The sequence below is a fragment of the Lemur catta genome, chromosome 3 (assembly GCF_020740605.2).
Source record: "Lemur catta isolate mLemCat1 chromosome 3, mLemCat1.pri, whole genome shotgun sequence".
In the NCBI taxonomy this organism is placed as follows: domain Eukaryota; kingdom Metazoa; phylum Chordata; class Mammalia; order Primates; family Lemuridae; genus Lemur; species Lemur catta.
Window position 1 is genome coordinate 90304835 of NC_059130.1, and position 19126 is coordinate 90323960.

The 19126-nt window shown below is 40.6% G+C and overlaps 1 protein-coding gene and 1 long non-coding RNA gene across 2 annotated transcripts in view; one reads left to right on the forward strand and one right to left on the reverse strand.

Annotated features, from left to right (window-relative positions):
• AGBL4 (AGBL carboxypeptidase 4) overlaps nucleotides 1–19126 on the forward strand; it is a 1191358-nt gene that overhangs the window by 896523 nt on the left and 275709 nt on the right. The gene's annotated exons all lie outside the window — the stretch shown is intronic.
• Nucleotides 1567–18662, reverse strand: LOC123635672. The gene is made up of 3 exons (XR_006734186.1): nucleotides 18593–18662; nucleotides 6233–6333; nucleotides 1567–1585 (listed from the first exon to the last, which is right to left on the reverse strand). It is a non-coding gene; the product is annotated as an uncharacterized LOC123635672 (long non-coding RNA).

Genomic DNA, 19126 nt, shown 5'->3' on the forward strand with positions numbered 1-19126 from the left:
GGGGTGGGGGGAGTGGGGAGGTGTTTCCTCTTTGAAAGTTCAGGATTGAATTGAAATGAAATAGCTACTCTAGCTTTAGAAATTTCTAGATAAGCCAGGCTCCCATATACTTCTACAGTGCCTGCAACCTGCTCCTTCTCTCTCTTATTTTTGCATTTTTTAGTAAGAGGTAATTTGAATAACCAAGACACTGCCCTTAAATTACAAAGACACCTTAGAAAATTGGGAGTCCTTGAGTACTAGGTGTTAATACCAATATGGGAAAGCTTTTTATTTTATGTTATTCTTTTAGATTAACACACAGTTAAATTGACTTTTTAAATGTACAGCTCTATGAATTTTAGCACAAGTATATATTTGTGTAACCATTACCATGGTCAGGATACAGACCAGCTCATCACCCCAAAAGACCCCCTTGTGCTACCATTTGTAGTCACACCATTCCTCTTAACCCCCAGCAAACAATGATCTGTTCTTCATCACTATAGTTTTGTCTTTTCAAGAATGTCAAAACTGGAATCATGTAAAATATAGCCTTTTGAGAATGGCTTCTTTCATTTAGTAACACTTCTGAGATTTCATCCAAATTGTATCAATAGTTCATTTCTTTTCATTGCTGAGTACTATTCAATTGTATAGATGTACAACAGTTTTTTTAATCCATTTATCATTGAAAGCCATTTGGGTTTTCAGTTTTGATAATTATGAATGAAAGCTGCTATGAACATTCTTGTACAGGTTTTTATGTGAACATAAGTTGTTGTTTCTCTAGGGTAAATACCTAGCAGTGGGATTCCTAGGTCATATAATTATGTTTAACCTTTTATGTAACTGTACCAGTTTTTGTCCCCACCAGCAATGTATGAGGGATCTGATTGCTCTGCATCCTTGCTAGCACTTGGAATTGTCAGTCTTTTTTATTATTATTATTTTATCCAGTCTAATTGGTCTATAGTGATATCTTACTGTGTTTTTAATTTGTCTGATGTCTAATGTGTTGAGCAAGGAAATGTTTTTGATGATAGGTAATGTATGAATTCATTTTTTCATCTCCAATACTGTGTTAGTTATCTTACATACATGTTAACTCATTTAAACTTCACAAACTTGTGAGTTGGCTATTAATTATTCCCTTTTAAAAGTTGAGGAAACTGAGGCTGGGAGAGTTTAACTGCTTCATTTTCTCAATAAACAGTTATAGATTATACACTCTATGCCCATTACACTACCAGGCACTAGGCACACAGAGGTGTCTCTGCCTTTGGCAGCCTTATAGTTTAGTAAAAAAGATGCTCACCTATAGTACAAAGAAAACACAGAAGTATTCTGTGTAAATAAGGCATAAAGTGAGAGGCAAGCCAGGGTTTAATTGACCATGGTTCCCAAATATCCCATTGAAAAGATAAAAACTAAGAGACCAAAGGTAACATGAACCTGTGGACAAATTAGGACTCAAATCAACATAAGATTCATTTCTTCCTCTACAAAATATACCCACCATCTGTCCACTTCTTTCTCCCAAATCAGCAGAGAGTAGCCAAATGCCCTGAGCAGGAGTGAAAGCCGTTTCCCTTTCCTGATCCACCTAAGTTGGGAGGGGGAGCAATTGTCAAGTGAGGAATGAAGCAAGTTGCATAACTTCTATTGTGATACAGGAATACCCAGAAGCCTTCATTCCACACACCAACTTGTCCCTGGTTGATAGTTACACATTCAACTCAAGTGAGCACCCTCTACCCATTACATACTGGACTGTTACTTTGAGCACTGGGAAGAGCACTGTATGTGGAGCCAGAAGTCTTGGATTCAAGTTTTGTTTCAGTTATTTCCCCATCTCTATTTTTTTTTCCTGGTCCTCAGCTTGCCCATATTGCAAAGTCGAAGAGGTTAAAAAGATTTCCTTCAACCAACATCCAAAATTCATCACCAACTTCTGTCTTCCATTTCTAAAATATATCTTGGACCCATTAGCCAATCCCTCCTTAACTACCCACTCCTCACTACCCTTCCTAGCCTCTGACAACTACCATTCTATACACTACCGCCAGGAGGTCTAGTTTTTTTTACCTCCCACATATGAGTGAGAACATGTGACATTTGTCTCTCTGTGCCTGGCTTATTTCACTTAACAAAATGTCCTCCAGTTCCTTCCATGTTGTTGCAAATGACAGGATTTTATTCTTTTTATGGCCAAATAGTATTCCATTGTATTATATACTACATTTTCTATATCCAGTCATCTGTTGATGGACAATTAAGTTGATCCATAGAGGTGCAGGTATCTCTTTGATATACTGATTTCCTTTTCTTTGGATATATACCCAGCAGTGGGATTGCTAGACCATACGGTAGTTCTAATTTTAGTTCTTTGAGGAACCTTCATACTGTTCTCCATAGTGGCTGTACTAATTTACATTCCTATCAACAGTGTACAAGTGTTCCCTTTGCTCCACATCCTGGCAAGCATTTGTTATTTTTCTATCTTTTTGAAAATAGCCATTTTAACTGGGGTGAAATGATATCTCATTGTGGTTTTGATTTGTATTTCCATGATGATTAGTGATGAGCATTTTTTCATATACCTGTTAGCCATTCATATGTCTTCTTTTAAGAAATGTCTATTTAGATCTTTTGCCCATTTTTAATTGGATTGTTTGTTTTCTTGCTATTCAGTTGTTTGAGTTCCTTATATATTCTGATTATTAATCTCTTCTCAGTTTGATAGTTTACATATATTTTCTCCCATTCTGTGGATTGTCTCTTCACTTGTTGATTATTTCCTTTGCTGTGCTGAAGCTTTTTAGCTTGGTGTGATCTCATTTGTCAACTTTTCCTTTGGTTGTCTATATTTTTGAGGTCTTACTCAAGAAATCTTTGCCCAGACCAATGTACTGAAGTGTTTTCCCAATGTTTTCTTCTAGGAATTTCATAGTTTCATATCTTACATTTAAGTCTTTAATCCATTTTGATTTTTGTATATGGTAAGACATAGATGTCCAGTTTAATTCTTGTGCTTATTGATATCCAGTGGCACCATTTACTGAAGAGACCATTCTTCCCCAGTGTATGTTATTGGAGCCTTAGTAAAAAAGGAGTTGACTGTAAATGTGTGAATTTATTTCTGGGTTCTCTATTCTGTTCCTTTGGTCTATGTGTCTCTTTTTATGTGTCTCTTTTTATGCCAGAATCATGCTGTTTTGGTTACTATAGCTTTATAGTATTAATATAATTTGAAGTCAGGTAATGTGACGCCTCCAGCTTTGCTCTTTTTGCTCAGGATTTTATTGGCTATTCTGGGCCTTTTATGGTTTCATATGAACTTTAGAATTGTTTTTTTTTCCTATTTCTGTGAAGAATGCCATTGGTATTTTGATAAGGATTGCATTTAATCTGTAGATTGCTTTGGGTAGTTATCCATTGCTTTTCATCTCCAGTGCAATGTTCCTCTTCTAAGCCACCAAGCCCCCTCTTGCCTGGATTACCATTATAGCCTCCTACTTGGTCTTCCGGTTTTAACTCTTGCCACCCTATGGTACCTTATCCACAGCAGCCAGAGTAATCTTGTTAGAACTAAAATCAAATCATACACCCTTCTGGATTAAAACCTTTTAATGGTTTCCTGTCACTTAAAATCCAAACTTCTTACCAGAGCTCTTTTGGTTTGGGTTCTTGTATCTCTCCCATTTCCTCTTATACCACATACACAGTGCCACAATCACACTGGTCTCCATTTGTTCCTCAGACAAGTCAAGCCATTTCTCATAACTGGCTTTCACAGTCACTTTTCTTTTCATCTGTAATTCCACCTCACCAAAATTATTTTTCTGACTATTCTATTGAAAATTGCCTTTCCCATTTTACTTGCTAACTCACCATCCTATTAATTTTCCTTCATAGAAATTACTATAAACAATATCTATTATTTGATGATATTTTATTATATATTACTATATAATACAATACTATTTATACTATATTTTATATTTTTATTATTGTATATTTTATTTTCTTTTAACATCCATGAGAACAGAGACTTTGTCTATTATAATACATTTAGCCTGGCCCCTACCACCACATCATAGGATTTCTATAAATATTTATTGAATAAATGAATATCTAGGTCTATTTAAGCATTGACTTTTTTTTCCTTCTCTCCTGAGCTTGTTCTGCTCATTTCTATGAACTGGCATATCTCACCAGGTTGCTGTGTCAAATGAGACAAGGCATGTTAAGACACTAAATGAAGTTAAGGAATTATTATATAAGTATCATCATCATTATCATCATCCAAAGCATTTTCCCATCTGACACTAATTTTTTATTATTGCTTTTTTGTCCCTAGGGGAAACTTCCAATGAGAGATTCTTCTTCTTTTTTTTTTTTTTCTTTTGTGCAGTAGACACCTGGCAATGTCTGGTTTATAGCCTGATTCAAGGTGTCACAACTATTTATCATCAAGCTGCAGGCATGAGTATTATTCCATCAAGTATGTTTTTAGGAATGATAGTCTTAGGCATTTGGGGTAGAGAGAAGGAACAGATTAGAAGCACAAAATTATTGAAGCACAGAAAGTTAGCACTGGAAGATCTTTGAAAAGATTACCTAATCCTTTGGTTTGCAGATTCCTACCATTTTTTTTTTTTGGAGGAGCCTTGGTGGCATCCCTGGTGAGTGGGGGGGAGGGGGATACTGAGATACCAGGAAGGTATCTGTGCAAAGTTGTAGAGAAATCTATAACACAACCAAGACATACCTGGGTTGCCAGTCTTCTACTCCTGCTCTTTATGGTGCTTCACCTAGAGATCTAAATCCATGCACTTTTCTCCATCTCCACTGCCACCATCCTGCTCCAAAATGCCATCCTCTTTCATCTGACCTACTGCAGTAGCCCTCTAACTGGTCTCCCTGGACCCACTTGTCAAACAGCACATATCTTTCTGTACCCTTCTTTTGCATCCCCACTGGCTTAAAACTTTTCAATGGCTTTTCAAGACTTTTGGGATAATCACTCCAGCTTTGTCTCATATCCCTCCTCTGACCCAATGTCTGAGTCTTACATATTCCCTCTGATCATAGGTTTGTAGACATGTTATTCTCTCTGCCTGGATTAGGATCGGATCTCAAATTTTTTTATTGGAAAAACTTGAGGGTATCATTCTAGTTGGAGAGTTCTAGGGTCTTGAAGTTGTACCCGTATATAGCAAGCCAATTATTTTTACTTAGATTGTATTTTATTTTTAATTGTTTATATGGAATTGATTGGGGTTATTAGGATTATGGACCCCTGAACAAACCCTGGTGTTTCCACTTTCCTATGATGTTCTTACTGCTTTCTTTACCCTAGTACTACCTACACATCATTCATGTCTCAGCTCAAGTTTACTTCCTCAGGGAAACCCACAATCTTGGTCAGATTCCTTTGCTATATGCATTAATAGAACACTGTTCTTTCATATCAAATAGCACTTTTCTCATAGTGTAGTTATACCTATGTTTGTGTGATTATTTGAGGATCATCTGTCTCTTCTACTAGCCTGTAAGTTTTGGGAGGGCAGAACTCATGTCTGCTTTTGCTCACCATTAGATCTCAGCATCTGACATCATCTTGGGCACTCAAAAGATATTTATTTAATCTGTTGAATAAATAGAGGAATCTAAGCCCTTGACATATGATGGGGGTTCTGAGAGGCAACTTGAACAGGGAAGATTGACTTCCTCATCCCAAACCTCTTAGAGTAGGTTCAAACCCCTTAAGTCCTTTTAGTAGCCTAGAATAGTGCTTAGAGACCTACATTTCTGAGAAACCCTTTTTAAATTCAGAGCATCTGAGTATTTAACACATTCATGATTTACTATTTACGCAGGAACCCTTGGGTCTATGATAGGCAGCTATATTTTTGTTAGCATAAGGCATTTATTTGTAACCTTTATCACTGCAAAGCCTAATTATAAGAAAAAGTTGCAAGTCTAGCGAGCAAAGCTAGCTACCACCAGCACCCCAGTTCTTAAAAATGATTGGTCACTCCAGATGCTGAACGTGCAACAACTCTCACCAAATGAGGAATTTTGGGCTTTGTGAAAGTATTGTTTAAGGATGACAAAGCTCAACAGAATTTTATTCTCAAACTCTTGTTGGGAATGAGAACTTTCCTAAGTCTCTGTCTTTGCTATAGCTCAGGCTGCTATAACAAGATAGACTTAGTGGCTTAAACAACAAAAATATATTTCTCACAGTTCTGGAGGCTGGGAAGTCCAAGATCAAGGTGCCAGAAGATTTGATTCCTCATGAGGACCTTCTTCCTGGCTTGTAGACAGCCACCTTCTTGCTGTGTCCTTACATGGTGGAGAGAGAGGGAGAGAGAGATATCGAGATCTGGTCTCTCTTCTTCTTCTTATAAGGACACTAATCCCATCATAAGGGCCACCTGTCATGACCTCACATAAGTCTCATTACCTTCCAAGGTCCCCACTCCAAGCACTATCAGATTGAGGGCTGGGGCTTTAACACATGAATTTTAGGGGGACAACAAACATTCGGTCCATAATATTTCACCCCAGGTCCCCCCAAATTCATATCCTTCTCTCATGCAAAATATACTCATTCCATCCCAACAGCTCCAAAAGTTTTAACTTATTCCAACATCAACTCTAATATCTAAAGTCCAAAGTTTCATTTAAATATTATCTAAATCAGATATGGATGAGACTCAAGGTACAATTTATCCCAAGGCAAAATCTCTCTCCAACTATGAACCTATTAAACCAAACAAGTTATGTGCTTCCAAAATACAACAGTGGGATAGGCACAGGATAGACACTCCCATTCCAAAAGGGAGAAATTGGAAGGAAGAAAGGGGTGATGGGTCCTGAGCAAGTCCAAAACTTGACAAGGAAAACTCCACTAGATATTAAGGCTTGCACATAACACTATTTGGTTTGATGCTCTGCACCCCAGGCCCACTGGGGTGGCAGCATCATCCCCACAGCTCAGTGGGTCAGCCCTGGTTTTTCAGCTCCACAGGGCACCTCACCTGTAGTTCTCTGCAATGGCACTGGCCCTGAGGTACTGGGCAGGGCCTCCCTGACCTGCCAAAACCAGATAGGCGACCCCAACCTTTGAAATTGAGGAGGAACTGGCCCTGTCCTCTGGCCTGCAGTGGGAGTGGCACCCCTGATGATCTCTGAATCACCTTCAGCATCATTTTTCCCTTTTCTTGAGGAACAGCACACATTTATACCTAAACAGTTCTATGTTTCTATCTCGTAGAAGCCAAAATGTCCAACAGCCATCCTTCATTCTGTCCCACTTTCTCGGTCTCTCTTAGTCCCAGCTGGCAATGTTTCTACTGCTATAATTCCTGGCTTCTGCTGAGATGGCTGATTAAGTTCATGAGTTATACCCACGATCCCATGATCTCTTAATCCAATGACTTGGTGTTCTCTTCTGAACACGCTTTCTTGTTTTTTGCAATATGGATGGGCTAAGAATTTTTCAAATCTTTAATTTCTGGTTTCTTTTTGCTTAACAATTTCTCTTTCAATTCATCTTTTCCTTCTCACATTCTACTATTAATATAAGCAGTCATGAGGAACCAAGCCATTTCTTTAACACTTTGCTTAGAAATCTCCTCAGCTAAATATCCAGTTATTATTTGCAACTTCTACCTTTCACAAAACACTAAAACACAGTTCAGCCAAATTTTCTGTCACTTAACAAGGATTGCCTTCCCTCCAGTTCCCAATAACATGTTCCTCACTTCCAGCTGAGGCCTCACTAGAATTGCCTTTAATGTCTATATTTCTAACATGCGCCTCAAAAACTCTTCCAGCCTCTACCCATTACCCAGTTCCAAAGCTACTTCCACATTTTTAGGTACTTATGACAGCAGCACCCCACTTTTTGGTACCAAAATATCTGTACTAGTTAGGGTTCTTGAGAGAAACAGAATCAATAGGAAATATATATCTGTATTATAAGTAATTGGCTCACATGATTAGGGAGGCTGAGAAGTTTCACCATCTGAAGCTAGCAAACAGGAGAGCTGGTGGTGTAGTTCCTGTCTGAGTCGGAAGGCCTGAGAACCAGGAGAACTGATGGTTTAAATTCTAGTTCAAATCCAAAGGCCTGTGAACCAGGAGAGCCAATGGTGTAAGTCCTGGTCTGTGGGAAGGAGATATCTAAGCCTAAGAAGTCAGGCAGAGAGAGAATGAATTCTCCCCTCCTCTGTCCTTTTATTTTATTCATGTTCTCAACAGATTGAATGATGCTCACCCACATGGGGGAGGGCAATCTACTTTACTCAGTCTATTAATTCAAATACTAATCTCATCCAAAAACACCCTCACAGACATGCCCAGAAATAATGTTTAAGCAAATATCTAGGCACTCCATGATCCAGTCAAGTTAACACATAAAATTAACCATCGCAATCTCTTTCCTTTTATTTGTAATAATTTGAGGTCTTCTTTGTGCCAGGCTCTGGGCTAGACACAGGAAAGGCAGGAATACCAAGCCCTGAACTTCAAGGTGCTCACAATCTACTAGGGGAAACTTGGTGGCAAGAATGTGAGGGAGAAGTGATTGATGCCATTAGGGCAGAAGAAATATGATTACCTGAGGAAGCCACGTTCTTCCCTGAGATGGAGTCTGCGCTGTGCAGAGTCCACACTGCAGATCCATCAAATTGCTAAAGTTATTAGGATGTTTATTTGTGTGATTATGGGTCTATGAATGACTTCTAATAACAGAAACCATTTCCTCATGTAAGTGCCAGTGAGCTGGTGCAACTCTGGACAGGAAAACCAAGTCTTTTCTAGTCTTTCCCCAACACCCGCCATGCCGAGGGTTCTGGGGAGCAAGAACACTGGTACCAGACACCCCTGACTTCTTGTTCTTACTGTTCCTCTTCTACTTTGTGCATGAAGGTAATGCCTTAATCTCTCTGACACACTTTTCTTCATTTATAAAATGTGGATAGTAATAACTACCCTCAGGGTTATTCTGAGGATCAACTAGAATAATGATTCAGTGTCTTGCCTAACACATTGCCTGCTAACATAGCTCTTTAGCAAAGGTGAATCTTTCTCACATCTCTCCACTTGTCCTCACTCTGCATCCCTGTATTGCCCAGTCTAATTACTGTCAAAACAAGGACTTCCTTGAAGAGATGGGTAATTATCACTCAGCAAAAAGAAACTGCTTTTCACAACTTGTGTTTATCCATTCAATGAGTTTTTATTGTGTGCCTATTGTGTATGAGAGAATAGATTTGAATATAACTAAAAGTCTCACCCAACTCATGTCAAAATCTTGCTCAATCCCAAAAATACCTTTTCGAGTCAATTCAGCTATTCCATATTAAGCACCACCATGTGCCAGGCACTGAGTTAATGGCTATGATTCAGAAACAGAGGATACATTGTTCTTGCCTCAAGAAGTTAAAAAATCAGGCCTTGCAAAAAACTAAAGGCTACAACAGAGGTGCATAAAAAGTATAAAGGGATCCCAGAGACATCCTTCCTGACAATGTAAAAAAAGGCTTCAGAAAGGAAGTTATAGTTGAACTTGGTTTTGGCAGATGTGTAGGATTAATTTACATCTGTATAGCACTTGTGATTTTGCAAAATGTTTTGGTAACAAGAGGCTCTCTCAGATATAGTTCAACCTTGTTCTGGGCCCCAGTGGGAGGAAGTTGCTCCTATTACACAGCTGGAAGGATGGAGGAGAGAGACCTAGCTCTCTGCACCCAGGAGGCCAGATAACTGAAGTGATTTGCCTAAGGTCACAAAGAAAACTAGTTTATAGACTGCACTTCTGCTCTTTACACCAGTCTACCCAGACGTTCCTATGGGTCACTTTCTCATGTCATTAAGAACTCTACCCAAATGGCCCCTCCTCAGAGATACTGTTGATAAGTTCCAATCCAAAAAATAAGTGCCTTTCATAATCTGTTCCCTTACCCTACCTTGCTTCATTTTCCTTCAGAGCTCTTATGGCTATCTAACGTTGTATTATCCATTTGGGTTTTGTCTCTGTTACCCACAAGATTGTGAGTTGCATGCATGAGGGCAGGGACTTTGTTTGTCTTGTTCAATGAGAATGTCTAGAACAATGCTTGGTACATAGCAGCCCTCAGCAGATATTTGATGAATGATTGAATTCTGTGATGAATTACCTTATTCTTCCATCTTTATACAATTGTCCAATAATTTTCTTAAGATCATTTCCCAAAAGCTAAATTTCTAGGTGTCCAAGGTTATTTGTTGATTAGCTCAGTGACTGGCATACAGCAGATATTTGATTAGCATCTGCTGAGTGACTAAAATTGAATATTTTTTCTTAAACTGCATAAAATTAACTGATCCCAGAGTTAAATTCTGCCAATATTTAATTGAGCATCTAAACCATTTGTTCATTCATTTATTTACTTGTTAGATACTAACTGTATTATGGATACAGAATCAGGGGAATTGGTCTTCTGACCTCAAGAAGCTCTCAGTTACGGGGCGGGGGGAAGCCTGTGGCTTCAAAGCCACATGTGGCCCTCCAGATGCCCAAGTGTGGCCCCTTGACCAAATCCAAACTTCATAGAACAAACATCTTTATTAAAAGGATTTGTTCTGTAAAATTTGGATTCAGTCAAGGGGCTGCACTCAAGGATCCAGAAGGCCACAGGTTGCCCATCCAGATCTGGCCACTGCCACTTAGTCCATGTATAACCTCAGGCAATTTGCATGGTCCTTCTGAACTTGTGTTTTCACATCTGTAAAATAGTGTTGCAATACCTACTTCACAGGGCTGCAAAGAAAGATAGCATGTTAATGCACAGAGAAGCACTTAGCATATGGCCTGGCATATAGTAAGCATTCTACAACTGTTAATTAACATTATTACTAGCCCTATTTTACAGAAATGACTGAGACTCAGACAAAGCTCAGCTGTTCATCTAAGGGAGGTAGTATAGATAGAATTTGAACTCAACTCTCCCGACTCCATACTCAGGCACTCCTTGCATTGTGATTTTGACTGCACCATTCAGACTTCTTTTCTTCTGAAAGTTACCTTCTACTGGACTTTTGGACATGGGTACCAAGCCTTGAGTTGGTTCTATAGGCTTCCTGGTGCTCTTCCAACCCCTGACTCCTCCACACTCTCCTTTTCCTTTGTACTATGCTGACAAACCTCCAACTGCAACCCACATGTTAATAGTTTTAGGAAAAAAATGTCTTTTGATAATTAAGCTGGTGGAATTTAGAAATCAACAGAACAGTACATTTTCCCAGCAGAGCCAAGAAATTAATTAGGAGCAATTTGCTGTCAGAAACAATTTCCATAATTTTAAGTTTAAAAAAAAAGCAGAAAATCATTTTTGTGGGTGTTTATTTTTTTTTTCTTCTGCTTTCCATTCTAAAGTGATTTAACTCCTGGAAAGACAAATCCGTACAAATACCTTATTTTCTGTTCTTCAGACTTTTGCCCTGAGGGTTGTTCCAGCCTATCTCTGACTGGTTATATTCAAGGGTGAGGAGGAATTATATAAGATGCAGCCTTTTGATCCCTTCTGTCACCCATAGGGCAGAACTTTTCCAACTGTGTGATTATAAAATGTGCATATTCCTATCTCAAGAGTGGGGAAAAAATGTGATTCACTTGAAAGGAGTCTGAGAGTGGAGGAACATAGGTCATGATACACTGAATGAGGGTCCTACTGGGCTACCAAGCAGACAAGCCTGCTTTATAGAGAGGCATTAAAGCATTGTTGCTAACAGCGTAGACTGTAACTCTGGAGCCAGACTGACTACGATCACATCTCAACACTACCCTTTTACTATCCATGTGATCTCGGTTAAGTTCTTTAATTTCTCTGTGACTCAGTGTCCTCATAAAGTAGTTATGATGATTTCTATGGTTAACCAAGCTCATATGTCCACGTTAAGACCATGATGCCTGGCATATGGCAAGTGCTCATGTTTCAGATAATGATGATAATGATGATGGATGGCAGGTCCTAGCTCCCCAAAAGAGAGGTGTTAACTGTCCCTGGACCCATCTTAGACCTTGGATGCTCTGGTTCCAGACTCACAATTGCCAGCACTGCTATTCTACCCCAGCGGCCCTTTATTTTGGACGGCATCATAGCAAAGAGCAGTGATTGTGAGATGGCCCACGCACACACACAGTGAAAATGCTAAGATTTACAAATGATTTACTTTTTTATATCAAGTAGAGCAGATTTAAGGTTACTCCTATTATAATGATAATGTCACTCTTATTTTCTTACAATTCAAATAAGAGGGAAAGAAGGAAGTGGATTTATAACTAGAACCAGGGAATGGATTATCTCTGGCAGCCTAGAAATATCTAAAGAACAACCTGTTGTGAGCATCCATTATTATTGCAGCTGATAGTTATGGTTAATCATGAGTTGTTATCATACATCATTTCCATGATATTTTTTTTAGTTTAATCTAAATCTGGATGTATCAGTCAGTATACAACCAAGAAAAAAACAACCACTCCAAATATTTGAAACAAAAAGAATTCAATGCAGGGAACTAGGACCAGTTGAGAAGCCAAACAGAAAATGGTGAAGAAACCCAGAGGTTAAGAACAGAAGGAAAACACTACCACCCTAGGCTGGAGGGTCAAATGGAAAACAAGTGGGTGCTGGAGCCCAGGAGTTAGGATTACCTGACAAAAACTGGAACTTTGGCAACCTGTCCAACAGGAGCTGGAGCCATGGAGGAGACTCAGCCACTGCCAGAGATAATTCCATGGTAGCTGGGAAGAATTCTCTGGCTTCTCTCTTCTACTTTCTGATGTTTGGGCATGAGTTAGCCATCCTGGCTTAGAAACTCATCTTCAACACTTACCAGCAATGCAATCTCCCCACTAGTCCCAACCCTCTTTGCACCTTTGTGGCTCCATTTGTAAATGGGGATACCCACCACATGAGGTTTGTCTCATCCCCTAGCCTGTGGAAAATTTCCCAGCTATCATGATTATGTGCAGCCAGGACTATCTCTTGCATGCAATCATGCCTAAAAGGGCTTCCCAAACAAAGAACATGTAGAACTACATGTCTGCACATAGCGGTTACTCAAGAAATTATTTTTGCCTTGAGTTGAAGTTAATAATTTCCTGGGGCAGTTATCCAGAGCCAGGATATGGAGCCAGACAATCCAAGAGCCAGACAAATGAAAGTAAAGCAGATGGTGGCAGACAGTGTGAAGATACAGGACCAGAGTTTTCGCCCTTGTGGGCTTCTAGAGCTTTTCTGCAGAATGAGCAGAGGATGCTGGCTGTGTTTATAGGCCCATGGCCTGGGAAGCTGGGGAGAGCCAGGATTATAAGAGTCAATATCTACAAAATGCTTGTCATGCCATTTGATAAGCAATAAAAATTAATTCCCTTCTTACCAGTCTTTCATTTTCTTTGCCACATATTCACTAAGCACCTCAGGTATATCAAGACCCGTGCTAGGTGTTATGGAGGCAAAGACAACATAATGGAGGAAAAGACATGGAAACAACCAACTAATTCAAATACAACACACTTTCTACCAAATAAAAGTACAATATAGTGATATCCTATGGAAGCAATAAAAGAAGGGAGATTAATTCTGACTTAAGAAATCAAGTCCAATTTCAAAGAAAAGTTAACATTTGACCAGGGTCTTGAAGGACAAGCAAGATCAAGGAAAGAGCCTTCAGGCAGTGGGAAGAGCATGGAAGTGGAAGCAGTGCAGAGCATATTTGGGGATCAGTAAATAGTCCAGTGTGGCTAGACTCCAGGGCATGGGGATAAGAGGACAGAGTGTGAAGCGATGTGATCGAAGATGAGGACATTGGAGCCAGATCCTTGATCATCTCCTCTTAACCAGAAAGCCTCAGCATTTGTGGAGTCTCTTAGGGTTCAGAAAGTTGGCTCAAGCAGGCAATTTGCTGGCAGCAAGTCATGGAAACACTTAATTCAGAGGAATAAGACAAAGTTTGAGTTTTAAATTATTCTTTTCCTGCCTACACCTTTATTCAGCCTTCTATCTAGAGAGGTTTATTAATATAACCTACAAGTTTCCAGCTTCTTCTTGCTTGATATCTTCTTGCTCGGGCCATGAATTTATTTCAAGATGCTTCTTAACCAGTTCATCTGATACCTAGACTATGGAGTCTCGCTGAGTGAAGCTATGTCTCCTGCCACAAACCTGCTCTTAGTTGGGTTTGGGGTGTAGGGAAATTGGGCAGTGACTGGTATCAGAGCCCAGATAAGTTTTGCTAATGTGTGCCAGTGCTCCAGCCCAGAGTACCAGCTTTAGTAGTTCATGGTGATGGTACATGACTTTAATAGTGCCATCCAATTCAGCAAAGTTTTTCACATCTTTTATCTTGTTTGATTCTCTTAGCAGCCCTAAGAGGACAGATGTGATTATCATCAGCTCCATTTTATAGAATTAGAGACTGGAGCCTATGATAGTAGCTGAGGCTGGCCTGGAATTCTGGTCTTCTAAACCAAGTTAAGGGTTGATTGTGCAAGGAAAGATTACCTAAGGAATGACAGGACGGAGACCCTCATTACCTGGGATTTTAGGGAAGGAGTTATTCCTGAAGCCTGGGGCTTAAATGCAATACTGGGATGTATCATAAGAGAAAGTCTCTGTCATGTTGAATTGTGGACAATGGTTGGAGAAGGAAGAAGAGCTCTGAGATCCAAAATGAAGGTCATAGATAAGCAGAGGACCAAACCACTGAGTCTAGAAGCAGGGAGAAAGCCTTTCCATTTCTCTCCCTCTAAGTCTTCCACACAGGAACTTACCTGCTTAAGCACCTTCAGTATCTCCCCCATTGCCCACAGGAAATAGCCCAGTGTTCTTAGCAGGGCATTGAGGGACTTGCACAGACTGCCCCAAAGGACTTTGCCATTTTTATCTCTTAAATACACTGAGCTTTTCATTTGGTACTTGCAGAACCTTGGAAGGTCTGATGCCAGTGTATCTGGTACAGGCAATAGGGAATTTTTTCTCTCAGATGGCCCTGGTATGTTTTGGTGCATTGTGGTGGAGTGAAAAGGCCATGGGCTGAGGCCAGGAAACTTAGGCTTGCAACTTTCATTTGGTCCTACTTGTTCATTTATTCATGCACTTGTTCATTCAGTCAGTCAGTGAATAAAGTGCCTAGTATGTGCCAAGCACTGTTGTAGTTCACAATAATGAACATTATAAAATAATCTCTGCCTTCATAGGAAAGGAGAAAAGTATTAAACAATCACACAAATATATAAGAAAAAACTATAATCAGGGTAAATAAAAAACAGATGGTGTAATAAGATAGTACACCTCAAGGTCCTAGATAGCCTGGGGTATCAGGAAGGACTTTTCTGAGGTAGGATGTTTAAGTTGACTCTTGAAGGGGAACTCTGATACCCCTCAGGCCAGTTCAGGGACCAAATCTTCTATAAAGCTGATTCAAGAGGCTGGCTGGAGTATTGGAAGTCACAGTCCCAGTGAGAAGGCGGGTTGCGCTAAAATGGGAATCCTTCCTTCCCTCCTGGCCTCCGCAGCAATTCCCAAAATAGGAAGTGAACGGAATTGTTTGTGTTCGAAGCTGAAATTATTCTTGTTTCCCTCCTCCCTCCATGCTTCCCTTGCCAACATGCTTCTCACCCATCTCAGTATTCATTTTAGATTCATAAAGGGTCTAACATGAGCATCTCCCATGTGCCAAACATGTGCTGGGCACTTGATGTGCATCTTCGCATTGAATCCTTACAGCAACGTGCTCAAGTCAGTATTACCGTTCTAGTTTTATAAATGGGAAAACTGAGGCTCAGGGAGGTTAGGTGACTGGCCAGGTTTACACAGGTAGTAAGTGGCAGATTCCAGGTCAGCCAGTCACACCCACCAGCACAGCTTGCTAAACACACACAGCACAGCTGCTTCCTTCCCCAGCAGCCCCTCAGCTCTGAAGGCAGCAACCTGGCCCACCTCCAAGTCTCCTCTTCTCCAGGCCAAGCTCCCCAGCCATTAGCTTTTATCCCAAGGAGGGCAGGTCTAGTTGTTTTCCTCTCACTGAGTTCCATTTTGCTCCTTTGGGCATGTTATTCCCCCAGGTAGATTCCTTTCCCAGCTCCCACTGCCCTGTGTCTAAAAGTCAATACTTCACCATGGCTAATAAAGCCCCAAATGACTGCCCCTGTCTACCCCTCCAATCTTACATTTTTAACTCTTACCCAACCACCATCTCCTCTACCACCCCTCACCCCAACACTGAACTTTTTGATGTCTTTCATTCTCTCTCACCTCTACTCTTTTTAACATATCTTTCCCTGTGTCTATAACATTCTTCAACTTACTGACTTCTATTTATGGGAGGTGAAGTCTTTGAAAGGGAAGTCAACTCTGACCACATGGGCTATGGTAAGGGTTATTCCTTCATACTCACAGGGCCCCCATGTTTTCTGGGTTCCAGCTCTTGGAATGCTGGATTGTGATTGTCATCTTACATCTGACTCCCTCATTGGGAGCTCCTTAAAAGCAGAAAATAGGTTTGGCTTTCCTTTCATTGTATCCCCAGTGCCTGGCATATATTATGTGTTTAGTGAAAACAGGAGGGCAGGAAGGAAGAAAGGAGGTAAGGAGGGAGGCAGAAGGATTCAAAGAAACACGTGGCCCTTAGAGAGCTCAAAGTCTTATTGATACATCTCAGGAGAAGGTAGGTAACTACCCCGATGATGCACGCGCACACGCATGCACACAGCCCTTCTGTCCCACCGTCTCCTTTCTCTCATATATTCCTGGTGACAATTCTGATAAGCAGATATTCCTATTTTACAGATGCCAGAACTAAAGCATAGCAATGGTGCCTTGATTCAGAGATGAAATAAACAGACCTGCAATTCAAATGATTAATCACTCATTCATTCATTCAATTATTAATTCATGTACTATACATACTTTGGTTCCTATTCTGCTCCATATTTTGTGGAACTGAGAAAGAGAGGAATCAGACTTGATTCTTGACCTAGAGAAAGTCCAGAAGAGGACAAGAAGAAGTGAATAAATGCAATACAATAGTCATAAGCAGGTAGAAATATGTGCAGGGCACTGTATGAGCACCAAGGAGGGAGCAGGAAGCTCTGCCTAAAGCAGGAGGCATTGGAGCTGAGTGTTGAGGGAAAATGGGAACTTATCAGCCAGACCAGAAGGGGAGGTACATTCTAAGCAGAGGGGCCTCAGGGAAAGGAGAAGGAGAGAATCAGAAAAGGTGATAGGTGGGGACCTGCACCTTTGAATCTCCAGAGTCCTCAGTCTGCCCCAGCTTCCCTTTACACTGGTGCTGGGGTCTAGCCAGTCTTGGAGTGTGCACGGGTCTCCAGGCAGGGCTGGCTTACTTAACAGGGGACGTTGGTGCATTATTTGGCGCTATGTTCCAGCCCACTGAGCAGCATTAGACATAACAGAGGGAACCAGATGTGACGGATGGTGAAGGGAAAGCAAAATTGCTTCTTAGGTTTTGTTTCCTGGCTATGCCTACTGAAAAACACACTGTTAGAAGGAAGAAAATCTTTGCTCTATTAATGGATAACCATGTAGTGAATACTTTATATATTCAGAAACCTAACCTTTGCCACTCTAGAACCTTGGAAGGTCTGATGCCAGTGGATCCGGTACAAGCAATAGGGAATTTTTTCTCTCAGATGGCCCTGGTATGTTTTGGTGCATTATGGTGGAGTGAAAAGGCCATGGGCTGAGGCCAGGAAACCTAGGCTTGCATCCTAGCTCTGCCACTCATTAGGTCAACTCTGGTGCCAGTGAGGCAATGTGGATGCCAAAAAAGCCAATGTGATCACAGGCTGTATTAACAGTAGTCGAATTATAAGAACAAGGAGGGGTGTATTGGTCAGGGTTCTCCAGAGAAACAGAATAAATAAGATGTGTTGTGGCTATGTGTGTATACACACACACACACACACATATAAAGATATTATTATAAGGAACTGGCTCATGCAATTATGGAGACTGACAAATCCCAAGATCTGCAGTCAGCAAACTGGAGTCCCAGGAGAGCCAATGATATGGTTTTACTCTGAGTCCAAGGGCCTGAGAACTAGGAGAGCCAATGGTATAGTGTTCCAGTCTGAAGGCTGGCAGGCTCAAGACCCTGGAAGAGCCAATGTTTCAGTTTGAGTCTGAAGGCAGGAAAAAAGTCAATGTCCCAATTCAAAGGCCCAATTCAAAGGCAGTTAGTTAAGAGGAGTTCCCTCCTATTCAGGAAATAATTCCCTCTTATTCAGCCTTTTGTCCTATGCAGGCCTTTAACTGGGTGGATGAGGCCCACCCACATTAGAGAGGGCAATCTGCTTTAATCAGTTGATCAATATAAATGTTAAACTCATCCAAAAATACCCTCACAGAAGCACCCAAATGTTTGGCCAAATATTTGGGTATCTTGTGTCCCAGTCAAGTTGACACATCAAATTAACCATCACGTGGGGTGATGATCCCCCTGCACTCTGTACCAGTTACAGGTCTCTGAAGAACCCAACATTCAGTTCAGACCCTCACACTTTAAATTGGAGTGTTTTCCATGGACGTACCAGGGTCCAGAAGGTACTCAGAACCACAGCACACTGGAGTCATAAGAACTTGAGAATGAAAGAGAAAAAAATCCTGGGAAAGGAACTCATCTTTGTCTCCATTAGCTTCTTGAATCATTTTTTCCACCTGTAAAGTAGAAACAATAATTGTGCTTAGTTCGAAGAGTGGTTAAGAAGATTGAATTAGATAACCAGCATAAAAGCCAACAGCACAATCCAGGAGCAGCAGAATGGTTTTTTGTGGCTACATGACAGCAGAGCTACAGAGTGACAATTTTAGGCTTAGTAGAAGATCCTCTTGACCCAAGAATGGGATTATCATCAGCTTTCTTAGGTGGCAAGATCCCCATCACTGGATGTATATGAGCAGAAGCTAAACAACGTGTTGGCAAGAATAAAGAGAACAAAAACACCATTGGTGGATGGGCTAAGGCCTGTTAAAGAGTCTTGCAAGGAGCTCAGGGTAACTTGAGGTATTATAAATCAAAATGTTTCCCCTTCTGTAGCTTGCTGTTCCTCCAATGTCAAATGCAG